We start from the raw sequence: 9,315 nt of genomic DNA, 5'->3' as shown, positions 1-9,315 counted from the left end.
AGGGAATGGCCATGCCGCAATCCCTTCTCCATTCTCCTCTCGGGATCTTGGGTGCACATGCACATGCACCCGGCGTGAGTTTAAGCCACTGGGTCCAGGATTCAAACCGAGTGCAACCACATGAGAGTCCAACGACACAGCCATTACGCCAACTGCTGGTTCCAATAATAATGATTTTTAAATGGTGTTTACTATTTGCCCAGAGTCATTCTAATTGCTTTACTTAATCCTGTAAAATAGCTATTATTCTTTCATTTTATAGATGAAAGAAAATAGTACATACCTCCTATAGGATTGTTGTAAGACTACATAAGATCATACATATAAAGTCATAATCCCAATATCCGATGTATATTCATTCATTTAATAAGTATTTCTTGTGCAATTTCTCTCTTCCAGGAACTTATGTCCACACAAGAAATACCATACCATTGGGTACTCAATAAATACTAATCTTTTTACTATACCTCTGTCCCCTCGAAAAAAAAACAAAGAAATAACCTATAAAATGAAGAAAAGCCAGTGGGAAATTACTGAATTCCTTGATAATTGTGAACTATCTGACATAGTACATGAAATTTTTGCTTCAGTCTTTATTACAACATATTTTTACATCGAGTACTACATCAGTGTAATCCCTGAAATGACACATTGGTTAAACTAAACTCAATACAAAGAATTATCCAAGCCTAACTTACAAAATAAATGTTGATAAATTACCAGCGGTAGATGACGTATATCAAAGATTATGGAAGGAAAACAGGGGAGAGTAGAAAGTTTTGAACAAAGCACACAACCTCTCTTAAGGATTGGCAAAGTGGAAATGTGACTTCTGTTTAAAAGCCCTCTAGAAGGGCCTTCTGAAACTCCAGTCTAGTTTACAGTTACCACCACTCTACAGAAATTTGTAGTTACTCAGCACTTATAAGTAATACAGAAGAGGGCAAGTACAGACAAATGTCCAAAGCTACAGATTCTTCTATTAAAAACTAAGGTTATCAGGCTAGAGTCTAGTGCGTTCTTATCAATCTGTAAATAAGCCAAATCTGAGACGTGAGCTATGTGGTAACTCGGGATCGACAACAAGGCAATGAACTTTGGGATTAAATAACCCAATGTATAATCTTTCTATCTATCATCTATCTATCTATCTGTCTATAACTATCTCTACAAATAGGTAGATAGATTTTTTTATCTTTTTTCTTTTTCTTTAGTTTGCTGTAGGGCACATGAGCTCACTGGAGAGAGAGAGAGAAAGTGAAAAGGCAACCCCCAGGGAAATGGCCATGCTGCAATCTCTTCTCCATTCATTCTCCTCTTGGGATTTTGGGCATGCATGCATAAATGTCTGGCATGATTTTCAAGCTGCTGGGTCTAGGACTTGAACCATGAAGTCAGTCATATAGGATCCCAGCCACACCTTAACCTCCATGCCATCTGCTGGCCCCTAATATAAATTTTTAAAAATCCTAATCAAGATGCAGGAAAGAGGGATGTTCTGTAATATGTTTTCTGAAAACAGCATCTTGAATTAAAGGCAAAATTTGGCTACGGAGTTGGGGGGAGGGACAATGAAATGTTGGGCTCGTCAAGACATGTATTTGAAACCCTAAAAAAGTGTTCACTTATCCAAACGGAACTATTTTGCAGCTGCAGCTGAGATGAGATTTGCAGTTCTGCTCACTTCAATCTCAGTACAAGTCCTGAATTAAAGAAGACCCTGAGATGTACATATAAAACGATTCAAGAAATCGGGCAGAGAAAAACTCACTTAGCCTTCCTCTGTCTAGTAAATTGACCTTCAGTCTTTTCCAAAATCCCTGGTTCTGCATGGGTCCTTTGGAGGACAGCACATTAATTTATTTTAGCATAATTTACAGCAAACCGTCTACAACATTCTTCATGATCCTTCTTGTACTTGCACTGTGTTAACCAATCCCAACAAACTCATTAATCCCCAGGTTAACAATTATTAACTTGGGGCCAATAGATGGCGTAGTGGTTACATTGCTGGATTCCCACATGGCCAACAATGGTTTGAGTCCCAGACCCAGTGGCTTGAAACTCATGCCAGGCACAGGTGTGTGCATACCTTAGTTCCCAGGAGGAGAATGGATGAGAAGGGATTGTGGCATGGCCATCCCCCCGTTGGGTGATGTCTCACTTTCCCTCTCTACTGTCTCTGTCTCTCTCTCTCCAACAAGCACACATGCCCTAAGGCAAAACACACACACACACACACACACACACACACACACACACAAATACATTCTGAATCCTCCTTAAAAAATATCTTGGGAGGGACCACAGTTAGAGAAGGGACTATGTCGCTGGACTCCCACATAGTCGACCACGGTTCGCGTCCCGGACCCAGTGGCTTAAAACTCACGCCGAGCACGTGTGCATGCGTGCCCAAGATCCTGAGAGGAGAATGGAGGAGAAGGGATTGTGGCATGGCCATCCCCCCGTTGGGTGATGTCTCACTTTCCCTCTCTACTGTCTCTGTCTCTCTCACTCTGTCCATCTCTGGTCAAATTAAAAAAATAATAATGACAAATAAAGTTAAATAAATAAATAATTATTTAAAAATGTATCTTGGGACCAGCAGTTGGCCTAATGGTTATGTCACTGGAATCTCACATAGTGGACCACAGTTGGAGTACCGGACCCGGTGGCTTAAACTCACACCAGGCACGTGTGTGTGCATGCCCAAGATCCCGAGAGGAGAATGGAGGAGAAGGGATTGTGGCATGGCCATGCCGGCGGGGGAGGTGATTTCTCACTTTCTGTCTCTCTGTCTCTCTCTGTCTTTCTGGCAAGTGCATGCGCCCTATAGCAAAAACCTCTCTCTCAAAAAAAAAAAAAAATGTATCTTAAATGTCTGACTTTGTGCACACAACATGAGTTTGTAGCAACTTCTGAAAAGTTTTATTAGTGTTAGGAGAGGACTTCAACATGTTCATGGAAAAGAGGAATTAAGGTACAAGTTTATGGGACTGGACAGTAGCACACTGGTTAAATAGGAGCCTGTGTGAGGCTGACCCACATGGGAAGGATCTAGGTTCACATCTGGAGACTTTCCTGAGTACATCCAGAATGCACTTACCCAAGATTCCAGGCCATCTGAAGCTAGAGATAGATCGCTGCATCAAGACCCAGTTAGGACAGCTGTTTCTCTGCCTCTTTTGCACATGGAAGAAATAAATAAGTAAACTTTTTTAAAAAATCAACTGCTTCTAAAAAAAACAAAGAAAAGAAAAGAAAAGCACGAGTTTATTTTGGTGCCAAAATATTTTAAAACTCATGCATAATTTTTTCATGATATTCATTTTCCATGAACTTTTAAAAGATCCCATGTATGTAAAAGATGCAACTGGCTGAATTTTGCTAATTTAGGTTGCTCAAAAGAAAGTGAATAAAATATTACATACAACTATTTTAAATCTGTTATGTTCTGTTAGAAAATGTAAGATTGGGAAGATTTGGGGTATTTTTTTTTTTTTTAGGTTTTTACCATAGGACACACACGCTCACTGGAGAGAGAGAAATCACCCCGTGGGTTAGATGGCCACATCATGACACCCCTCTCCTCCATTCTCCTCTCAGGATTTGGGGCAGGCACACACACGTACCCGATGCGATTTTTCAACCTGTCTGGTTTGAGGTTTGAACCACAGAGTCAGCCGTGTGGGATCCAGTGCCTTTACCACCACACCACCAACTGGCCTCCTATTTTTGGTCTTCTTAAGATCACATTCTAAAGTCCCTTTTTCTTACATAAATATGGAAACATCCCATATGCACATTTGAGCAAACTCGTCTTGCATTATCTTCTTCCATTGTTCAAGAGAGAACTATGAAACAGAATCTTTTCAAGCAAAGTCCAAATTTCTACAAGTAAAACCTAGACGACTATCATGCTACCTTTGAGGTGACTATGCCTGTGAGAAAGAAAAAGAAAAGTTAATGAGTTCATGGCATTACAGTAGAGCATATTAAAGGAATTATGATATCGAGCAGTATTAAAACTTAAGGAGAATATATAAATCCCAGAAGGGGTTGGAGTCTGTATTTCCTGAAGCAAATAAGATAGAAGCCTCTATTCCAAAATTTGTGTATAACATAAAGACTCACATGAAACAATGAAAAATCAGTTTGGGTAACTACCAAAGTCTATTTATATTTGCTTACTTTTTGTCAGGAATTATTTAATTTAACTTTATTTTTATGTATGTATGTATGTATTTTAACCAGAGAGGGACAGAGTACGGGGGGGTGTGTGTGAGAAAGCAAGTTGCCAGGTCCAGGACTCGAACTGCGGTCAGCCATGGGGGAGTCCAGAGCCCTCAACCACCATGCCACTTGCTGGCCTTGCTTACTTTTAAATATAATGCTTTAAGGTTTCTGACATAGGGCACGTGTGCTCACCAAAGAAGAGACAGACAGTGAGAGGAAAAGTGAGAAATCACCCTTTAAGGGTGATGGCCACACTGTAATCCCTCCTCCATTCTCCTGGGATTTTGAGTGCACGCGCACACACACACACACACACACCAGCATGATTTTCAAACTGTCAGGTCTGGGACTTGAACCACAGTAGGTCACGTGGAAATCCAGCCCTTTAACCACTATGCTACCTGCTTACCTCTATATTTGCTTACTTTAAAATTTGCTTTGAATCTTCACCATCCTATATAACATTTCTTTCATATAAAGTGTGGCTAGCTTACAAGATTTTTTAAAGAATTATTTTATTTATCGGACTGGCAAGTGGCGTGGTGGTTAAGGTGCTGTACACTCCCACATGGCCGACCAAGGTTTGAGTCCCGGACCTGGTGGCTTGCTTTCTCACTTTCCTCTCTCTCTCTCTCTCTGTGTCTCTCTGGTCAAATTAAAATAAATGGGTGACTGAATAAATGAAATGAAATAAAATAATTTAAAAATAAAGAATTATTTTATTTAATCGTATTCATTATCATTATTTCATTTTATTGAAGATGACCAGAGAGAGAAAGAGAGAAGTGAGAAAGCAAGCTGTGAGGTCCAGGACTTGAACCACAGTCAGCCATGTGGGAGGCCAGCCTCCCCAACCACTGCCAGCTGGTCCCCTGTTTTGTTTTTTTTTTAATTTTTATCCCTCAATCAAATAATCTCTATGGGACTGTGACCAGCATCACCTGGTGACATTGTAGCCAAATTATCAAGAGATTTTTGGTTTTGTTTTGATGGATGATAAAATTTCTTTAAAGACTGAATCTGTTAACCTAATGCTCCAAAACTAACAGGGTCACACATGACCCTGAAATCCAGTTTTTCTTTCAATCTAGCAACAACTCTTGTGTCTTCTTGAGCATGAACTATACCAGGACCCTAGTTAGCCTATTGTGTTGTCAGAAGAAAGGGACAAAGCTTTCTTTGACTAAACGAGAAAGTGTCTGGATAAATATTGCAGAATATTTCAGATGTGTTATGTTTTGGTGAGGCAAAGAGAAATTTCAACTTGCACTTACATTCATAAAGTAGGAGAAAATATATTGGTTGTGATGATTATATGTTTAATGTTGCCAGACTCTAACCGATGTTATTAATGTAGAAGACTAATGTGCTTTCCCCCTTTCTTGTAGTTTTAAGTCTCTCTATTGGGACCAGCAGTTAGCATAATGGCTATGTTGCCAGACTCCCATATAGTCGGCCACAGTTCGAGTCCTGGACCCGGTGGCTTAAACTCACGCCAGGTGTATGTGCGTGCGTGCCCAAGATCCCAAGAAGAGAATGGAGGAGAAGGGATTGTGGCATGGTCATCCCCTCTGGGGGCAGGGGTGATTTCTCGCTTTCTGTCTCTCTCTGTCTTTCTGGCAAGTGCACACGCCCAGACAGAAAGCAAGAAATCACCCCCCAGGGGGGATGGTCACGCCGCAATCCCTTCTCCTCCATTCTCCTCTTGGGATCTTGGGCACACACGCACACGCGGCCGGCGTGAGTTCTAAGCCACCAGGTCAGGGACGTGAACTGTGGTCGACTACGTGGGAGTCCAGCGATATAGCCATTATGCTAACTGCTGGTTCAAAAAAAAAAAAGTCTCTTTATTAAAACAGCTAACCTTGAGCTAGCAGGTGGTGTGGAGTTGAAGGCACTGGATCCCATGTGGCCGACTGCACAGTTCAAAGTCTAGACCTGGTGGCTTGAAAAAAACACCTGGCACAAGTGCGTGTATGCCTAAAATCCCAAGAGGAGAGTAGAGGACAAGGGATTGAAGCATGGCCATCACCCCTGGAGAGTGACTTCTCACTTTCCCCTTCTGTTTCCTGCAAGTGCACTCTCCCTATAGGGAAACTAAAACCAACAAGAAAAACAAACAAAAAACCCCAGCTAATCTTAGTCCCTAGATAATGGAGTAGATAATTCTAAGGTACTAATTAGTAAACAACTAGGTTCCTGATGAACTCACCCACTTCTTCCGCTTTTAGTGTATGTTAAGTACTCGGGTTCTTTGTTGTTGTTTTGGTTCAGTCTTGGCACATTTTTTACGTTTTTACCATAGGACATGTGTGCTCACTATGGGCATATATGCTCTCCCGAGAAAGAGAGAAACATAAGAATCCACCAGGGGGTCTGCAGGTGGCATAATGGTTATATTGGTGGACTCCCACATAGTCGACCACGGTTTGAGTCTCGAACATGGCAGCTTAAAACTCATGCCATGGCCGTACCCTCTGAAGGGTGATTTCTTGCTTTCTGTCTCTGTCTCTCCAGTGAGCCCACACACCCAATAGTAAAAATCTCTCTAAAAAAACCCCAAAAGTCCAGTCTTAGCTATGGGAAGTACCCCAAAGATGGGCATCAGTTGTTTGTTCATCACAATGTTCTCAGAACTTAGTCTAGTGCTTGCTATGTAGCTGGTGATCAGTAAATATTAAGTTAAATGGATAAATGGATTCATTACTTTAGAAACTCACGCCGGGCGCATGTGTGTGCGTGCCCAAGATCTCGAGAGGAGACTGGAGGAGAAGGGATTGCGGCGTGGCCATCCCCCCTGGAGAGTAATTTCTCACTTTCCAAATGTATGCACAGTTGGTTGTGACAGCTCATGCATCTTCACCAGTTGCTGGGGTATCTCCACCCTTGGTATTTCTGGTACAAATTACTTGCACTCTGTCCTTTGAAACATGTTTGGTAAGTCCTTTACTAAGAAGCTCCTGAAGTGCCACCGTGGCCAGGGAACCGTGAATCTTCAGCCTCCACAGCTGAGGTTATGAGCTTATAGCTGGGAACTTCCTCATGGAAGTTTGTCGTGTTTTTTTTTTGTTTGTTTGTTTGTTTTGAGAGGCTTTTTTTCCTATAGAGTGCATGTGCTCACCAGAAAGACAGAGACGGAGAGACAGAAAGTGAGAAATCACACACACACACCCCAGGGCGATGGCCACTCTGCAATCCCTTCTCCTCCATTCTCCTCTCGGGATCTTGGGCACCGCGCCTGCCGTGAGTTTAAGCCACTGGGTCCAGGACTTGAACCGCGATCGACTACATGGGAGTCCAACGACATAGCCATTACGCCAACTGCTGGTCCCAGAAGTTTGTCATATTTAGCTTGGTCAAACAGGACCAGGTTATTGAGCTGGTCCTGAACTTTGCATTTGGACCACTTCTTTTTGGCCTTGCCCCGAGTTGTTAACTGAATCTTTGTCCTTGGCTAACTTTCCAGCATCTTTCATTGCAATGCAAGGAGAACAGCAGCAGCTGCCACGGGAGGCTCGCTAAGATAGCAGACAGAAAGCTTTTCTTTTCCTTTTTTTAGGTTTTTTGTTTGTTTGTTTGTTTTTTGTTTGTTTGTTTTTTGTTTTTTAAGGTTTTTGCCATAGAGTGCATGCCCTGGCTGGAGAGGAGAGAGACAGTGGAAAAGTGAGAAATCGCCCCCCCCCCCAGGGGGGATGGCCATGCGGCAATCCCTTCTTCATTGTTCTCCATGGAATTTTGGCCATGCACACCCACACGCCCAGCATGATTTTTCAAGCCACCAGGTCCCAACCTCAAACCATGGTTGGCTATGTGGTAGTCTAGCACGTTAACCACTATGCCACCTGCTGGCCCCCAGTGTACAACATGGTTTTCCCCAGCATAAATACAGTGTACATTAGTCAAGTCAAAGACATTACCACAGACATTATCATCAACAGTTAACTTTTCACTTCTGTGAGCAATAGCCTTTTGAGAGGTTGGCAAAATTGCAGATGTAAACCCACCATACTGTTTAGTCATTAAAATGACTAATCTTGGGCTAGCAGGTGGTGTGGAGTTTAAGGGGAGAGGGAAAGTGAGAAATCACCCTCTAGGGGTTTCTCCATTCTCCTCCTGGGATCACCTCCATTGCTATAACCTTAATCCCAGTCATTATTTCCTCTGAATTATTACAGTAGCTTCTGAAACTGAGACTTTCTGCTTCTATTCCTCTATCATTGAATAACTACATCCCCTTGGGCAAGTTGCTTATTCTCTCTGTGCCTCCATTTCCTCATCTGGAAAATTGGGATAATAATTCTACCAATCTTATAGGGGTATCATGAGGATTACAATGAAATAATATAGATCTAGCACCTGGAGGAGTATCTAGCATATAGTAAGTGCTCAAAGAAAAACAGCTAGTATTATCATCATTATCATCAGCATTCTCTGTTCACTAATATCTAGAACTGGAAGGTAACTTAATGTCTTAGTATCATGAGAGGGAACAGCTGGTAGCACAGCAGTAGCACAGCCCTCTACAATGCCAGCCCCACGGGGCAAGGTCTCAGGTTCATGTATCAAGGTCGTCTTGTGCACACCAGGTGTGTGTACGTCTGTGATCCAGACTAGCTGGAGGGTACATCGCGGTATGAATACTCTGCTGGGACCGACTCTTTCTCTCTCTCTCTCTCTCTCTCTCTCTCTGTTCCTCCTTTCTCTCCCTCTGTCTCTCATGGAAAAAAAAATAAGCTTATAAACAAAAATTCATAGGAGCCCTATGAGGCAGGCATTATAATCTCCATGTCGTACATGGGGAAACATGGTTCAGAGAAATTAACTTGTCCAAAATCTCATCGGAGAGGGAGCAAAGCAAAAATTTGAACAGAAGCAGGCCAGACTTCTCACCCTAGTCTCTAAACCATTGTAAGTCCTGGCAATATCATAATCTATTAGCATTAGCACATTTTCTCAGTCCCAAAATCCTAAATTGCTTAGCTAACTCCTTCTAAGCTGTCCCCACATAACAGTGATTACCAAGTGTACCTAGTTAATTGAAATAAAACTCATAGGTATACTCAGTAACAATTTTCATCA

Source organism: Tupaia chinensis, unplaced genomic scaffold (genome assembly GCF_000334495.1).
Source record: "Tupaia chinensis unplaced genomic scaffold, TupChi_1.0 Scaffold143886_1, whole genome shotgun sequence".
NCBI classification, from domain to species: Eukaryota; Metazoa; Chordata; class Mammalia; order Scandentia; family Tupaiidae; genus Tupaia; species Tupaia belangeri.
This window is presented reverse-complemented; position numbering follows the sequence as displayed.